Here is an 18,227-nt window from a genome sequence, read left to right as displayed (position 1 = left end):
TATTTTAGAATAAAATAATATTTTTCTTTCATCTCAAATCTCTTAATACAATTAAAGAGGTGGCTCAATTGATGAGGGTTAACACTAAATTAGAGCAACATTGGACATTCATACTTTAGATATCTATTTTTAAGATATTTATGTATACATATAAAACATATTACTGGATACTAGTGGAGAAAAGAACCAAGATTGCCGATTCTGACAGGACTGTCAGCGATGGGTGAGCCATATAACAGAACCAAAGGTAGATTTGTTACCAGTTATTTTCAATGTTTACATACTGTAGGTATCTGATTATTCATATAACTGTTTTTAGTAATCTTGTATTTTTAGACTTAATTGTTCTTTAAGCATATACTTAATTTCTGTTCTTATGTACACCAAATTGTATTATTTAATGCACCTATATTATTTAATATAGGTTTGGGAACAGTTGTCATTTTCTCACTTTCTCACTTGACTACTGGAAATCCACAATTAAATAAATGGCTATGTTGAAGTGGAGATTTTCTAAACTTTAAAAGGCATATACATTGGCTCAAATAAATTCAACACATCGGACCCCATCAAGGAGTGCAAAACCAACGTAATGTGCATTTAAAACAAAAGCACACGTCCGTATTCAAGAAGGATCGGATCTGAAGAAACGTCTATTGATGAATACGGGTATAGATCCACTCTGCTCTATCAGACAATTGGCCTGATTCATTAAGGAGAGCAAAGCATAAAAAAAGAGTAACTTTGCACCTCGTTAATACCATGTTACATTGGAGGGGGAGGTAAATTTAAAATGTGGAGACAGATTTATAGTTCGGGTAGGGCGTGTCCTAAATCAACTTTAAATTTCAGTGTAAGCATAAAGCTATCAAGTATTTGTGTGCTAGATGAAAAAACAGCTAGTATTTAACTTATGTGCAAAATAATAAACTAATATGCACCCCTTGCATTGTAATAGGGATTTGTCCAGAAGAAAACCTACTCCTTTTTTTGCCTTACTGTCCTTAATGAATCAGTCCCAATATGCTGAAGGATACATCAAATACATATGTGGAATATAAAGTTACAAAATAACGCACAGGTAAAAAAACCTATTCAGCTATTTTCACCGGTTAATAATATAGGGCCTGGATCATTAAGGAAAGGAAAGTTAAGAAATGAGTAACTTTGAACCTTGGCAAAAACATGTTGCAATGCAAGGGGTGCAAATGAGTTTATTATTTTGCACATAAGGAAAATACTGGATGTTTTTTTCATGTAGGATGCAAATACTTGATGTCTGTATTTGTACAATGACATTAAAAGTGGATCTAAGACATGCCCTACCCCAATTATAAATATGTCCTCACATTTTAAATTTACCTCTTCCTCCAATACAACATGGTTTTACCAAGGTGTAAAGTTACTATTGTTTTATTTGCTTTCCTTTCCTAAATGAATCATGCCTATTAAATAAATGGCTATGTTGAAGTGGAGATTTTCTAAACTTTAAAAGGAATAATGACAAAACATAAAAAAATATAATAATCCCCCCCCCCCCATAAAATACATATATAAGGATGTTATGAATGTCTACTGTACATAAAAAGCATTTTTACGGTTGCTCCTGATTGCAAACACATGTTCTAGCATTTATACCCAACTGTCATTACTAGTAATCAGCCCTATAGCTGGTGCAAGTGACACGATAGAAAAACATGTACCTTTGAGATGCCCAAAGCTTGCATCAGACACTGCTGTGTGCGCTCGAGCTTGCACACCCTTACTGTACATTGACTACGTGCATACGCCCAGTCCCCTTCTCGTTTCACCCATGAGATTGTAGGCTGTAGTAAGGGTTCTTTGTGCTCAAAGATTAATTGGATGTTGCTACGTTCTTTGGTGTATGCTCCAGTTCTGGGCATTTGCAGTGCGATTTTATGGATAGTTCGTCATGTATTGGCATTTTTGTTCATTGATGATTCAGGCCCTCTGTGTATATGTCACAGAAGTGACATATTTCTTAAATCTAAATGATGAATATAACAATCTCATTCAATATTATCATAGGCTGTGAATCTATGAATTTAATGAAAATAATTATATATTATTACACTGTATTAAGGGTCAATAAATGCTGTGCTAAGAAGGAAAAGACTAATAGCACATATTGCATCCAGATGAAAATAATTTTGTTTAAATTTTCAATATGTTTAAACTTTACAGACTGGGCTGCTTTATTGCTATGATAGGGAGACATATGCTTGCTGTCTCCCTGTTAATATTATTAAAATAGACCAACCTGTGTACCATGGTGATGTTTACCACTGCCAAGGGAGGGGGCACTTTTTCTCCCCCTGTTTTATTAAAAAGCAACACAGACTACATAATGTTGTGACTGTTTAAATACTATAAGGGGAGTGCACTTTTTACTTATTTTTTTTTAACCCTTTGTGTAGTCGTCGAAGGGGGGGTGTATATGGAGGTGTACCATACCACTACTTCTCCAACTGTCTTCATGGTAAAACTATCAATTCCCATTCATCTACATTCCCATTATATTTTTCACACCAGCACTTCCAAACTTCCATACTTCCACTTCTAAATTTCCACTTTGGCCTCTGCCTTTCTGATAGGCAAGACAGCTCATAAATCATTTAGTGTGAGGTAAAATCGGATACAGTATGTTTGAAAAATCTTAGCGATTAGGTAATTGCCGTCTCAATTCTGCACACGCCATCAATTCCCGAAATGAGGAAGAGTCAACAAACTTGAAAGGCATCATTTTGAAAGCTATCATTTTTGCTAGTTGCGTGTTTGGTGACAATGCTCTAGGATATATCCTGCTGTAATTTTCCCTTTGTCTAAGAAGAAATGGTTGGTGAGTATTGCCTTATCTGGTTTGGAATTTTAGTGTAGAATGATTGCAAACATTAACAACTGAGAAAATATATAACTCTTTTTACATTAGTACAGCGCAGAGTGGAGCAGAGGGCTGGCAGAATGCAGTAAGTGGGGTAAGCAAGATGGGGGTATGCCAAGCCTGTGAGGCTCTCCCCTCCGCCTACCATCCCTGCTTGTCCGCCAGCACTAAAAAAATGAAAATAAATGGCTGTACGACCCTCCTGCTCCTACTCTCTGCTCCCATCTCCCTTCTCACTGACAGTGTCGGGCGTGATGTCATCACGTCCCGACACTGTCAGTGAGGAGCGGCGCAGAGAGGAGCTGCACACTGAGAGAAGGGGAAGAGAAGAAGATAGAAGAAAAGAAGAAGAGGAAGAGAAGAAAAGAGGGGCATAGAAAGGTAAGTAAAGAATGGGAGGGGGCAGCAATGTGATGCAGGGGACAGCAAAGGAGGGTGCACAATGTGATGGAGGAGGGGGGGCAGTGATGATGAAGGGGACAGTCTGATGAGGAAGGGACTCAGTGAAGGAGGGGCATAGTGTGATGAGAAGAGGGCACAGTGTGATAAGGAGAAGGCACAGTTAAGGAGGGGAACTGTGATGAGAAGAGGGCACACTGATGAGTAGAGGGCACAGTGATGAGGAGAGGGCACAGTGATGAGGTGGGGTGTCACTGTTCAAAGTAAATCACAGCAATGGAGCCCAGGATGTGAAGAGGCATAAAGATGTTTATTGCTCAGCAAATACAGGTAAATGCTACAAACTAAATATAGCTGTAACTGCACAGTGTATACTGCAGAAGCAGCTACAATGAAAGGTAGAGGGATATCCAGAGCAGTTGTGTAGCAGCAGGATGTGGAGTCCAAGAGCACAGAAGCAGCAGGGAAAGCAAACCATAAGGAAGGCAAAAAACAACAATGGCCAATACAGGAGAGGGAGAGAGGGAGGTATAAACAGGAAACACCCAGGTGCAGGAGATAATTAGTGACACAGATAAACCCCTAGTATTAGCAAAGGAAAAAGGCACAATAGCAGGACCTCTGGTGAACAGAGGCACTACCAGATAATATAATATACCAAGTCCAAAGTCCAGAAGGCCGGAGCTGCCAATGCAAAGCAGCATGCGATGCAGATGACTGCAGGCAGATCCTGAAAGTACCCCCCTCTTAGGGTGGATTCCAGACCCCCGTATTATCAGAAGTGACTAAAATCATCAGAATCATAGTCCACAATGGGGGTTATGGCAGAGAAGTCCTCGTCCATGGGCGGGAAGGCTAAAGAAGTCATGCCAGAGCGAAGTTGAAGTGCCACAGACCCTCCTCTCTTCTTACATCCTCTCTTTTTGCGGGATCTTCTCAGAATATGAGTCTGCAAAAACTAGGTGGAGCACAAAGGTAGTTCTTGAACTGAAGGAATGGATGATACTGCCGGATGCACAGATGTCCCGCAAAATGGCATTGCAGCAGAAATGTCCAAATTACTGCTTCAACAAAGAGTTTTAAGTCTGATAGGAAGGGATGATTAGTCTCAATAAATGGGTTTGCCCATTCCAAGGCTTCCCCCTAAAGTGAGATATAGAAAACAATACTTGTCTCTTTGGGTTATTAACAAGGCTAGGCACGGAGGTAAAATGTGAAGCACAAAATCTCAGAAGGGCACTAAGTTGGGAAAGGTGCCCCTCAGAGAAAGGTGACAGCTCGGACTGGACACCCTTGGCAAAAGACGGCTCAGACTTGGCAGTCTCGGCAGGAGGCAGCTCAGACTTGGCATCCTTAACAGGAAGAGATTCAGACTTGGCACCCTCAGCAGAAAGCGGCTTAGATTTGGCACCCTTGGCAGAAAGCAGCTCGGACTTGGCACCCTTGGCAGAAGGCTGCCGGGACTGGGCGCACTTGGACGACGGCCCGGACTGGGCGCACTTGGAGGATGGCCTGGACTGGGCACACCTGGAGGATGGCCCGGACTGGGCACACATGGACCAGACAGCACTGGGAGAAGCCTTGGACCGGACAGCACTAGGAGAAGACTCGGAACGGTCAGCACCAAGTGGTGACTCAGGCTGAACTGTATCAAATGGCAACTCGGGCTGAACCGAATGGAACGGCAACCTGGCTGAACCGCATGGAAAGGCAACTCGGGCTGAACCGCATGGAAAGGTGACTCGGGCTGAACCATATCTAGCAACAATGTCGCTGGAGCAGATTGGAGAGGCAGAGCCCATAGTGAAGGAAGTGTAGGGACTGCGCCCTTTCAGTAGCAGACTAGTAGAGGGGGAGCCCGCTCAGAAGCACGCTGTAGCTCAGGAACAGAGACAGCAACTAGCGACTTAGAACTGGAGACAGCAGCTGGTGACTCAGAACTGGAGACAGCGTCTGGCACCTCAGAACTGGATGGCACTTCGGAACAGGAGGCAGAAGATGGCACCTCGGAACTGGAGGCAGAGGATTGTACCTCTGGAAAGGGGACAGCAGCTGGCACCTCTGGACAAGCAGCAGAAATTGGCACCTTTGGATAGGCGGCAGAAACTGGCACCTCTGGACAAGCGGCGAAAACTGACACCTTCAGACAAGCAGCTGGAACTGGCAACTCGAGACAAGCGGTTGCAACTGGCACCTCGAGACAAGCGGCTGGAACTGGCACCTCTGGACTGGCAGCCAAAACTGACACCGCGAGACAAGCAGCTGGAACTGGCATCTCGAAACAAGCGGCTGGAACTGGCACCTCTGGACTGGCGGCCAAAACTGGCACCTCAAATCAAGCGGCTGGAACTGGCAACTCTGGACTGGCGGCCGAAACTGGCACCTCAAGACAGGTGGCAGAGACTGGCACCTCTGGACATGCAGCAGAGACTGGCGCCTCGAGATAGGCGGCTGGAACTGGCACCACAGGACGGGCAGCTGAAACTGGCGCCAAAGAACGGGCAGCTGAAACTGGCGCCACAGGACCGGTGGCTGATACTTGCGCCTCAGTACAGGTGACTGGAACTGGCTCCTCAGGACAGGTGGCTGGAAGTGGCGGGCTAGACCCCATCCCAGAAAGCAGAACAGGCTGTAATGTGGGAATGGAAAGTGAAGTGCAAACAAATCCAGAATGAGGAGGGGAATAAACAGAAGACTGTTCTGTAGGCTGTTGTGCTCTGTGAAGAGGACAGTCTTGTAAAAAGTGTATACTACTGGCACAGTAGAGACATAATATATTAATTCTTCTGCGCCGCCGCTGCTCTTCAGTCAGATGGGGGCGTGGACAACCTCTGAACCTGGAGTTTGTTACACCATAGTTCTTGGTTAACAGTAAATTTGTAGTAGCACTATTAAGAGATGATGTTTGCACTGATTCAGCAGCAGAGAAGGTTGGATGAGACAAATCCGTAGTGGGTCCATAAGTAATGCAGATAATTGAGCCAAATGAGAGTGTAGTAAAATTATGTCTGCTTGTAGAGTCTGTAGCAAAGGTAGTTTAGTAATGTGTGAGGCAGACATGTTACAAGAGGAAACAAATGAAAAACAATTGCAAAAAGAGTCCCAGGAGAAAATCTGAAGCAGATCTTTCACACGGCTCCAAAACTGTCTTTTGAGCTGGTCATACTGTCACGCTTCAAAGTAAATCACAGCAATGAAGCAAAGGATGGGAAGAAGCATAAAGGTGTTTATTGCTCAGCAAATACAAGTTAAAGGTACGAGCCCAATGTAGCTGAAACTGCACAGTGAATACTGCAGACGCAGGTACAATGGAAAGTACTATCTACTATTCATATAGCAATTCATTTTTGCTGTTTAAAGTATTTATTTGTATTAATCTATTTGTTAAAGTTTATTATATGATTTGTATTAAGAAAAAACATTATTGAATAAACAAATAATTGAAAATGAAAAAGAGGAGGGCACAAATTATTTTTTGCAGAGGGGTGCCAGACATGTTAGCACCGGCCCTGGTGGTGCCATATGCTATATGTAATTATTGCATATAAGCAGCTCTCTGCTAAAAAATACAGCAGTGCTGACTTCTGCCATCTTAGAAGTGACTGAGGATTTTGGAGCATGCAGGAGGTGAGAGAGTAGTGTTACATGCCACATGGTAATGATTAATCTCATTACCATAGTCAACCTGGACTCCTTTTCTGGGCACATACCCCAGTGAATGGTCATCCAAAGGAGCAGAGATGAAGCAAATATGGAGGAAGGTGTGCCACTAGTTTGCACTTCAACATTGTCGTCAGGTGTATTTTTGGTCAGAGAATGATCACATGTACAGTGTTATCGCACTGTTATGCCTTTTCTGCTTTGTTGCCTCAGAATCCATTCCAGAGTCTGCTGTATGTCAGAGTTGTTGTATCTCTGTGTGCTGGAGATTACTAGCAACCATACTCACCTTGCTTTCTGAACTGCTAACATGGATTTCACATTGCAAATTATTTATCAGCTCTTGCAAGACTCATTGCTGCTCACTACCTAGCAGTCAACACCTTCTGCTCATATGATTTCTACCCAGCAGTTGATCAGTCAACACTTCCAGCTCACATGATTTCTACCCAGCAGCTGATCAGTTAACACTTCCTGCTCACATGATGTCTACCCAGCAAATAATTGGCCAGGACCTACATAAATACACTCATTTCCATTATTCCCTTGCTACTGTTAGGTTTACCTTGGCTAGTTCCTGTACCATTGTTTTATATAGATTGCTATATCTTGTGCTGCTGAATTCAGTGTTTGACCTTGGTTTTGTTTACTTGACCTTGCTGTTGGATCGCTGTCTGCCATTGACTTTTTGTACCTCTCCTGTCCTTTGACTATTCTCTTTTGTGTCCTGTCTGTCTTGTTTTGTCCATAACTCCATAGCTGAGCATTTCCCCTGATTCTACCTCTCTCACAGCTCTACACTACTGGGATCGATCAAGTCCAGGGGACATCTGAGTAAAATTGAACAGTGTGGATCCGGGAAAGGTGGCAGCTAAAGGTGAAAAACATCCCGTGCCATAGGTTCTGTACAGGGGTTATCTGATTGTGGGCTTCATAACACACACTCCTCACTAACCGGCAGTACAACAGTACCAAACTAAGTACAGTAAGGGTGTAGTAAAACAAATGCGACTTAAGCAGACAAGCACAGAGTCACACATAAGCCTATCAGGACCCATATCTAGAGAGCAGGTGCAAATATGTACTCCTGTGGAAAATAACAACATGCACACAGATATTACCTGATCACAATGCAACCAAAAAAGAGCTCCACATGTATCGATTATCCTTGAAGTATTTTACAAATTTTCCTTGCAGGGATTCCTCGCTGTCTTGCCATATTCAAGGTCTCTACCCAAGCAAGGAAAAAACACAAGGTACACAAGGACAAACAAACACAAAGAAAGGACCACTCATTGGTTTTGTTGATTGCTGTGTATGCTCTCTCTCTGTAGCTGTGGGGGCAAATAGAACAAACCCCTACTCACTAAAATACACAAGTGGATAGGGAAGTACAGCAGCACAGAGCAAATATTAACAACAAGACAATGCAAAACACTCCACACAGTACAATACACAGTGGATATACACAATACAATAGGGACCATCCTTGGCTTACCTTTACGGGAGGGTGGAGAATCACAGGACACAGGGAGACTTAACAGGTCTCTCAGTGACCAGTACAAAAATGGCCACTGGGAAATAGGCACAAAAAGGCGAACAAGATGCTGGTAATAGAACATGCTCAGTCTCTTAATCTGGGGCTGAACTCCTAACAGCTGGCAGGTCTAGTATCTGAATTGTCCCCACTGGCATATTGGCTGACATAATGTGGCCACCGGCTCTGTCTAAATAAAAGTGTCTCCCTTTCCTAGGCTCTGAGCCTAGTTACTGTGCTCACTGGCTCTGCCTGATAATATGCAGTTCAAGCTTAAAGCCTGTATTAACTGTAGCCAAATATGATTATGGAACCTGCAATAAAACTAAGGGCTCCCTGGACATTGTGCCTATCTGCTCCATGGACCTAGTGTCTAAAATATGGTTGCCACACGTCTTGTGCCAACAGTGATGTAAGAAGGCACCACTAAAGTTTGAAAACCATACTTACTTGCAGGAACCAGATCTGCTCCCCACCTCTTTCTTCCCTTCCAACTCTTGCAGTCAGCATTGTCTCTTCTCCTGTTCAGAGCTTCACTTGATTGAAAGGGCTCTGTCTTCTTTTCTAAGTCTGGCCCTGTTGATTGAAAAGGGTCTCACCGTTCTTCAGATCTTCTTACTTCATCCTCCTTCAACGGTCTGACCAGAGTAAAAATCTCTTCTTGTCTTTGCCTCCTGGCTGGCTCCAGCACTGTCCTTTGTGTGGCTCCTCTTCATCACCCTCTTCATGGGCACTGATCCAAGGGCACCTCATTCTACCAATTCACGCTGGTGATGATGGTCGCCAGCACTAGCTAGCCACTTCTGATTGGCAATTGCGAATTCTCTCAGAAGGTGATCGATCCTTTATGCATTGATCGTACATATATGATTTTGTGGCCGTTTTTAAAAATACATTATTTAGCTACTGTCATTTGAGTGCGAGGTGTATTATATCTTCTGTATTATATAAAGCCTAATAGAGAATGACTTTTCTGCTAACAAACATTGTTGTGCTTATGACCTGGTTGTGTCTATGCATTTGTCGGTGTATATATGTCTGACATAAACCTGACACATATGCTGCATGTGCAACTGGACGAATCTTGAGATGCCTATGACTCAGCATATGGGCATAAATACACTATTTTACTGTTGAATTTTTATAGCATATCTTACACCCACTTTTTTATAGCATATCTTACACCCACTTACATCTTACACCAACTCAGGCCCACTGTGTGCAATCATCAGTGGACAAAGAATAGTTTTTAGTGGGACGTATATATACATACTAATTCGGATGTGAAATGAGTAAAAATATAAAACTGCATGTATAATTTTTAAATAATGTTTAATGAACAAAAGACTCCCCAAAACCCTGCTTCACCACTTTATAAAGTAAAATGTTCTTTTCTTCCTGCTTGAACTGTCCAACTGGCGAAGTTGTGCATCTTGTGCCCTGGTTGGATCATTGATGTGCATCGGTGCAGACCATGGAGTTTTGTAATGCACTTTGGTGACATCCATTTAATGGACTGAATCCTTTATTAGATTGCAGCCTTAATTCAACAGGAACAAAATAATTGGTGCCTCATGCCTTAGTGGATTTAGTTAATACACTACATTATTATGTATATTGTTTAGCTCTGCGGTTCCCAAAGTGTGCGCCGTGGCTCCCAGGGGTACCGCTGCGCTGTCACAGGGGTGCCGCGGCCAGGAAGAAAAAAACAAAGCAAAACTTACCAATAAAGCGACACCTGGGACCCAGCATCCTTCTCTCACTGAATGTCGGGCGTGACATCATCACATCCCACATATTCAGTGAGAAGCGTCAGGAGAGAGAAGGATGCTGGGTCCCAGGTGCCGCCGGATTGGTTAGAAGACAGAAGAAATAGAAGAAAGAAGGCAAAGTATGGTAAGTAAAGAAAGGGGAGGGGAAATGATGATAGGAAACAGCAATGGATGGGAAAAAGAATGAAGGAGGGGGCAGAGTGAGGATGCAGAGGGGGCAGAGTGAAGATACTGAGGGGGCAGAGTGAGTGGATGCAGAGGGGCAGAGTGAGTGGATGCAGGGGGCACAGAGTGTGTGGAGATGAAGGGGGTCACAGAGTGTGTGGAGATGAAGGGAGCACAGAGTGTGTGGAGATGAAGGGGGCACAGAGTGTGTGAAGATGAAGGAGGGCACAGAGTGTGTGGAGATGAAGGAGGGCACAGTGTGAGTTAGCTGTAAATTATTCTTTGACAGAAATATAATTGAAAAAATATATAAAAATGTTCTTTTCCCTTGGATTTATGTGTATTATTTTTGCATACAACTATATAAGTATTTCTGTCCTGACCTAAATACTTATTACGTTTTTTTGACTACTTATAAAACAGGACTGCTCGGTACTTATTTTGGAGGCGTGCCTTCAAAAAATTATGGAGACTCTAAGAGTGTCGCAAACTGCAAAAGTTTGGGAACCACTGGTTTAGCTCATAAAATGACTGCCTCCCTGTGTGTAGGTAATAGGTACTATTCATTCTCATCATAGGTTTCACACATATAAGTAGGCCTCTAATTAAAGAAAAGCTGAAGGATGGCTATCTTTCTGGGGTAGTATGCCTAATAAGCATATACTGTTTATTAATGTTGAGACCTCGACCTTTAAAAAATAAATCTGTTACTGTGAATATTGAGACACACTTCTAAAACATACGCACCATGCATTTTGTTTACAGTAGAAGTTCATACTGTTTATGCGACAGAAATGCTCAGTATAAATGGAGCACAGTTCCACTAAAATGGACTTAGTGTTCTCAGTGTACTCTTATTTGGACAGAACATTTCATTTGGCATAGCTTGGTGGCCTTTCCTGAAGTATTGGACTGGGCAAGCACTGAGTATGTCTATTCAGTTCGCCTCAGTGGAACAGAATATAAACAGTAGATACACCCTAGTGAGAAAGGAGGTGCATTTCCCATGTAAACAGAGAAACTGGTATTTAGCTCTGGTCAAAGATGCTTATTGTGTGAAATAGCTCAGCTGACACATATATGCTCACACTCCTTCGTTCCCATACAGTCACACACTATTTTCCTTGCAGTGTATTGGGGCACCTCAAGATACACATTGACCTTGCTGTTTTATACAAGGTCTCTGAGCTGTTTTAAGTTTTGGTCTTAAAGTATTCATGAATTTAATTTAGAGTAATTCAGTTTCCTATTTCAATATTTATGTCCTCAATTAGCCACTTTCCATTACTTTCTCTCTTTTGAAGGTTGCTTCATTAAACCCTCACAAGCCTGTGGTAACAAAATGGAAGGACAACTTAAATTGTTTATTTTTTCAACAAACCACAATTAAACTATGTATAATTTCCCATGACTCAAATCCTGATGTTATACTTTAAAACAGAATATTGTGTTAAAACTAACCTGAGTTTTAATGTATGATTGCACTTTTGTTTGTTATTAACTAAGTATGCATTCATACTTCCATAAAATCGATGGTACTCGTTAAAACGATTACCACAATTCCGACACCGACGAGACCTACAAATAAAAAGTGAATTTACTAAAAACCGATGTAAATATAAATAGACTTACCTGAAAACCGACTGTGCAGATCTTCATTTGGAATAACTTGCGGTCAGCATGCTGCTCAATTGGGGATCTGCACAGTCAGATTTCAGGTAACTCTATTTATATTTACATCGGTTTTTAGTATATTTGCATTTTATTCGTAGGTCTTGTACCCAAGCCCATAAAATGTGAGCATAGTTCACTTCTTACCACATTTAAGTGACGTTTGATTGTTGAGTAAAATTTTCACAAAAAGTTGATGGCTAGATTTGTGAATGTGTGTCAAACATATTTATTACTTTATTTACTTAAGTGTTTATCTTTATGTAATATATTTTCTCTACATTTCCAGTCATATCATTTTGCACCTTGACTAGAATTTTTTTTTAAGTCTATTATGCAAGCACTGATGCACAAACTGCATTCCTTAGAATAATAATAATAATAATAATAATAATAATAATAATAATAATAATAATAATAATAAAAATAATAATAATAATAATACACAAATTAATTCTAATAATAATAATACACAAATTATTATTATTAATAATAATAATAATAATAATAATAATAACTTAACCTGAGGCATAACAACCAAATTATAATAGCTTATAATGCTGTGACAATTGACGAAACATATAAAGGGCCTCATTCAGTAAGAAACATAAATGCCGCTACATGCCATATTTTACGTAAAACCGTTCCAGGCATGCCCAGAAGTGGATCATTAGCAGTAACATCAAATTAATCTTCAAGCGCAAAGAACCCTTGCGATAACCTATGATTTCATGGGTGGAAAGCTCGAGCGCATACAGCAACGTCCGATTCAAGCTTTGTGCATTTAAAAGGTACGTGTTATTCTGTGGCATCACTTGCACCAGGTACAGGACGGATGTAAGTGCCGATTACCGGTGATGTATGCTAGAACATTTTTATGCAATCAGGAGTAACTGTAAAAATGCATTTTATATACAGTAGATATTCATAACGTATTAATAAATGTATTTTATGGGAGGGAATGAAAAACGGAAACTTTTTAAAAATATTTTATCATTAATGACTATTATTAACTGGCAGGGGAGGGCTGGCAGACTTTAGCCCGGGGGGCAAGCACACAGCACTGGCCCATAAGTAGCGGCCCATCCTTAAAGGGTGGTTTTTGGTACAATATATATTTATCTATATAAAAAGAGGCTATTTTAGTGTTGCTTAATCCATATATATATTTATGCCCAGGCCCAGAGCTGTATTAAGGCTCTGGGGGCCTGGGCACTTTAGACAGAGTAATCCCCTATGATGTAGCATGGTTATCATTTTAGACAAATACACAGGCAATACTGTGTGCACTACTCTTAGGTGCACAAAGTTCTGCCTTCACAAGCAAAATTCAGCACTGCCCCACCAGATTCAGGACAGTTGGCAGACTGTCCTGCTCTCTCCTACCTGTTCTTGTCACTGTCACCACTTTTGGCTGCTGGTTTCTTTAGCTCATTTGTCACTTGTCTGGATCCTGGAATATTGGAGGCCCTATTTAAAAAAAAAATGGGTACATGAAATTCAGAAAGCTCCAACCAATAATAGTAGTCACATTTAATAAATAGACCTATTTCCCTCCAACTAACCCTGAGATTAAATTAATAGTATTCCCATTTAATAAATAAAGCTATTTCCCTCCCTCCAAACAGCCCCAGAAAGAAATGAAATAGCATTTACGTTTAATAAATATAACCATTTCCCACACCCATCCCAGGCATTAAATTATTCATAATCACTTTTAATAAATAGACCTCATTTTCCCCAAACAGCGCCACATTCAATTAATAGATCCCAAACCACCCCAGCATTAAATTAAAGGTCCAATCACCCCATCGTAACTTAATAGGCCCCACTATTAAATTAAATTGCCCCTTCACTCACACAAAATGCACTGCCCCCTCACTCACACACAGTATACTACCCCTTCACTCACACACAGTATACTGCCCCCTCGCTCACACAGTATATTGCCCCCTCACTCACACACAGTATACTGCCCTCTCACTCACACACAGTTTACTACACATATACACACACATATACAATATAATACACACACACACATATATCCAATATACACCACACACTATATTAATATACCATCCGCCACACTTACCTTTCTCCATCAGCACCGCACGCTCTGCAGTCTTCAGACATGGGACGGCACCTATCACGTGGTGCACGTCCCATGTCACGCAAGAGCTCTCAGTGATAGGCCGAATGTTTGACCTATCACTGAGCGGGAAAGGAGATGGCGGCCAGGAGACAGCGGAGACACCGGCCCAAACAGACTTTTTCTGACCAGCTCGGGGGGCACATGCCCCCCTGCCCCCCCGGGCCAGCCCACCCCTGTAAACTGGTGACATTAATGGTTTTTTTCCTGTACATTCTTTTGTGACCTTATATTCCACATTGTATTGGACGTATCCTGGAGTGTATTGTTTGTTATAGCAAAGCACACCTAGACCTCTATTTAACAAGAGACATATATTCAGATGAATACGGATGTGCATATGCCCGATTTAGATGCGTTTTTAGAAAAATGCAATTTATGTTAGTTTTGCATCTCTTAATGAGTCAGACCCAATATATGCACTTTAATGAATCAAGAACAATGTATTTATGTATAGTGTTCAAAATAAGAGATATTAAGAGTCAGTGATGCGCTGGACAAAAGATTGTGTAATGTAGTTTCTTCCCCTCTTGTCATGTCATGTACTTATTTCTATGTGATTGCACCATTTGTAAATTAGAGAGACTGATATTGGTTCAACACAGCAACTGTGGAGGTGCAAATTTTTTATACTTTAGATTAGAGGTAAATTGGAGGATCAGGGTATTGCTTGTAGAATCCAGACTAGCTACCATAATACACCTCATAGTAAACCCAAATGCAAAATGTTGATTTCAAATTTAAGTGAACTTCATGGTGTATTATGCATTTTTTGGAATGGTGGGGGGCAATCACAACTTATTGGGTGACCATAGAGCTTTGTTAACTATGGAAAATAACTAGATTTTACACATGCCAGTGATTCAGCATCTGACATTATTTTTATCAGGACACGTTTTTCACTGTTAATGTATATAAGCAAACCACAGTAAAGTTTGTAAATGTGACACATGCAATAGAGGCCGCTCTGAAAAAGGGCAATATTGTTATAAGTAGGGGGTCTAAAAGTGATAATAGGCCACTTTGAGGTGAGTTTTGCTGGTACGAGCAGTCTGTCCAATTATGACCTGCATATCCATATTTTTTCTAAGTATCTAATAACTATCATTGAGTGTTAAAGAGGGTAAAAACAAAGTGCAAAGATTTTTGTTGCATATATCATACTCTCTCAGTTTTATATGTTAAGGGCAGTTACCTATATTTGAATGGAATTTCCAGGGTTACTTTGGTTTTGGCAGGTGCATAGAAACACATCATGAATGGCACAGCTGATTAGTTGTGCTTTGGATTACTGCAATCCATATCATCATATTTTTTTAGAACTTGGTTATAAATAATGTCATTTTAAGGTGTTCATACATACAACGTATGCATACTTTAAATAGCCAGCTTCAATTTATGTTAATTTATAGAACAAAAGTGATGTTAATATTAGAGATGTTCACTGACCCCCGTGTTCTGGTTTTGGTTTTGTATTTGGATTAACTTCATGTTTTGGATTTGGTTTTGGCTTTGGCAAAACCGCCCTCATGTGTTTTGGTTTTGAATATGTATTTTTTATAAAAAATGCTAAAATATGCTAAAATCACTTAATTTTGCTCTTTTTTTTGTTCCTACAATATTATTAACCTCAAAAACACTAATTTCAATTCATTTTCAGCTAATTTTGACCACCTCACAGGTAACAATATTATTTTCATACACTTTCGGACAAATACTGCAGCGAACTGGCTGGATGCTAAGCGACAGAACAATGACTCAAACACACGGAAGAAGTTACTAGCACATCTAGGAAACCTTGGCACACAGCAGTGGCAGAATAGAAAAGTGGTTCAAGATGGAATTGTCCTTGGATCATGAAACCAGTTATGGTTCATTTGATTGCTCCACCCATTTCATGGATAACTGAGAAAATTCTATAGCTAATACATGGCAACGAGTGCTGACCCCCCGAGATGCATGCTTTTATCAGACCCACACTAATCCTGGGTGCCAGACAATGCACTAAAAGAGACATTGCAATTCCCACCAAAATGTGAGTTCATCACTGAGCTCCGAATCAGCCCCAATTCCCACAAAATTCTAATATATTTAGGTACCTTTGATGTAAAGTGCAAATTACAAACACTTGTTGAAACAGCAGCAAAGTGGAAGGTAATACATATACATGTCTATTTAGACATCCATGCTTACATTACTTCTGCAAGCAATGTTGTTCGTTGTTAATGAACTGTTGTCTTTATACCGTTCAAAAAAAGTAAAAATAATCCTCCACCATTCTTTGAATGTTGATAGTAGGGTGGAGTTACAGCAGAGGTGTCACTAATTCTGGTCAATTCTTTTACAAACAAGACCAGGGGGAAAATGTATTAAGCTGATAGTTTTCTGGCATGTTTGAAAAACCAATCAGATTCTAGCTATCATTTATTTCGTACATTCTACAAAATGATAGCTAGAACCTGATTGCTTCAGGCAACATCTCCACCTTTCAAAACCGCTGGAAAACTCTCAGCTTGACACATTTACCCCCAGATGTCAAAATGTTGTGCTGAGTCATCTGCATCATCAATGGGTGTCTAAGATTTTTGCTAAGCACACAACAGTATATAGCACATGTAGGTAACATTGGCACACAGCGGTAGCTGAAAATTAAAGTGGTGCAAGATGGAATTGTCCTTGGGCCCTCCCACCCACCCTTATGTTGGATCTTAAAAAGGACATGCACAGTTTAACAAACCAAGCACTTCAGCCACAAAAGTGCCACTCCTTGTGGCTGAAGTGCTTGGATTGCCTGGGCCCCAACAAAACAAGGTAACAATGGGCTTAAAGCACCTAAGGTAAAGTGCTGTTAATGAACTCTACTGTGGCAAGATGTTGTTGTCATCATCCTCAGCCTCATCCTCATCCTCATCAGTTTGTACATCATTCTCACACAATATTAATTCACCACCAATGGAATCCACTACTACAGAAGTTTTTTTGATGTAATTGGTGGGAAAGGCCTTCCTCGTGGAACTTGAAGTTCATTTTTATGAACATCATCTTTTCCACATTTTGAGGAAGTAGCCTTCTATGATGATGGCTGACAAGGTTACTGGCTACAAACTGTTTCCGAGTACACTGGAGGGTGGGCAGCTTAGGCAGTGCAAAGCGAGTTGGTACATGGGTCTCCAAATTCCCTTTTTTTACTCCCAGTATGTAAAGGGACTGTCTGATGTGTCTATTTCTATACTGTTGTGAAAATAATCGTCCACCATCCTTTGGATGTTGATAGGATAGGTAGGATAAGGTGGAGTTATGGCAGAGGTGTCTCGTTTTTGGTTAATTCTTTTAGACCAGATGTCAAAATTTGGTGCTGAGTTATCTGCATCATCCCTGGGTCTCTTGGGAAAGCGAAATTTTTTCCTATCAGCAATTAAAGGAGGAGACGCCGTCCTGTCACGTAACACTTGAGCTGTCATCTTGCTCACCAGGAGCACCTTGCATCTCTTCAGATCTGGATCATTTGGAAACAAAGAGAAGACATAGCTCTTAAACCGAGGATCAAGCACAGTCGCCAAAATGTAGTTATCCGATTTCAAGATTTTGACAAATCTTGGATCCTGGCGAAGCAAATAAAGTACTTGATCTAAAAGACCGACATACTTAGTGTAATTGCTTTGTTTCATCTCCTCCTTCAGTCTCTCAAGCTGCTTTTCCAAAAGTCTAATTAAGGGAATCACTTGACTCAAGCTAGCAGTGTCTGAACTCACTTCACAGGTGACTGCTTTGAATGGTTTCAGCACCTTGCACAACACGGAAAGTTTTTACCAGTGCGCTTGACTAAAATACATCCCCCTCCTTTCCCAATGTCATGGCTTGTGGAGTAAGCGTGGATGACTTTTTGCTGTTCCTCCATCCGCAGAAGCATATACAGGGTGGAATTCCACCTTGTCACCACCTCTTGCTTCACTTGGTGGCAGGGCAAAT

Source organism: Mixophyes fleayi, chromosome 5, assembly GCF_038048845.1.
Source record: "Mixophyes fleayi isolate aMixFle1 chromosome 5, aMixFle1.hap1, whole genome shotgun sequence".
In the NCBI taxonomy this organism is placed as follows: Eukaryota; Metazoa; Chordata; class Amphibia; order Anura; family Limnodynastidae; genus Mixophyes; species Mixophyes fleayi.
The sequence above is the reverse complement of the archived record's forward strand: the minus strand, read 5'-3'. Positions refer to the sequence as shown.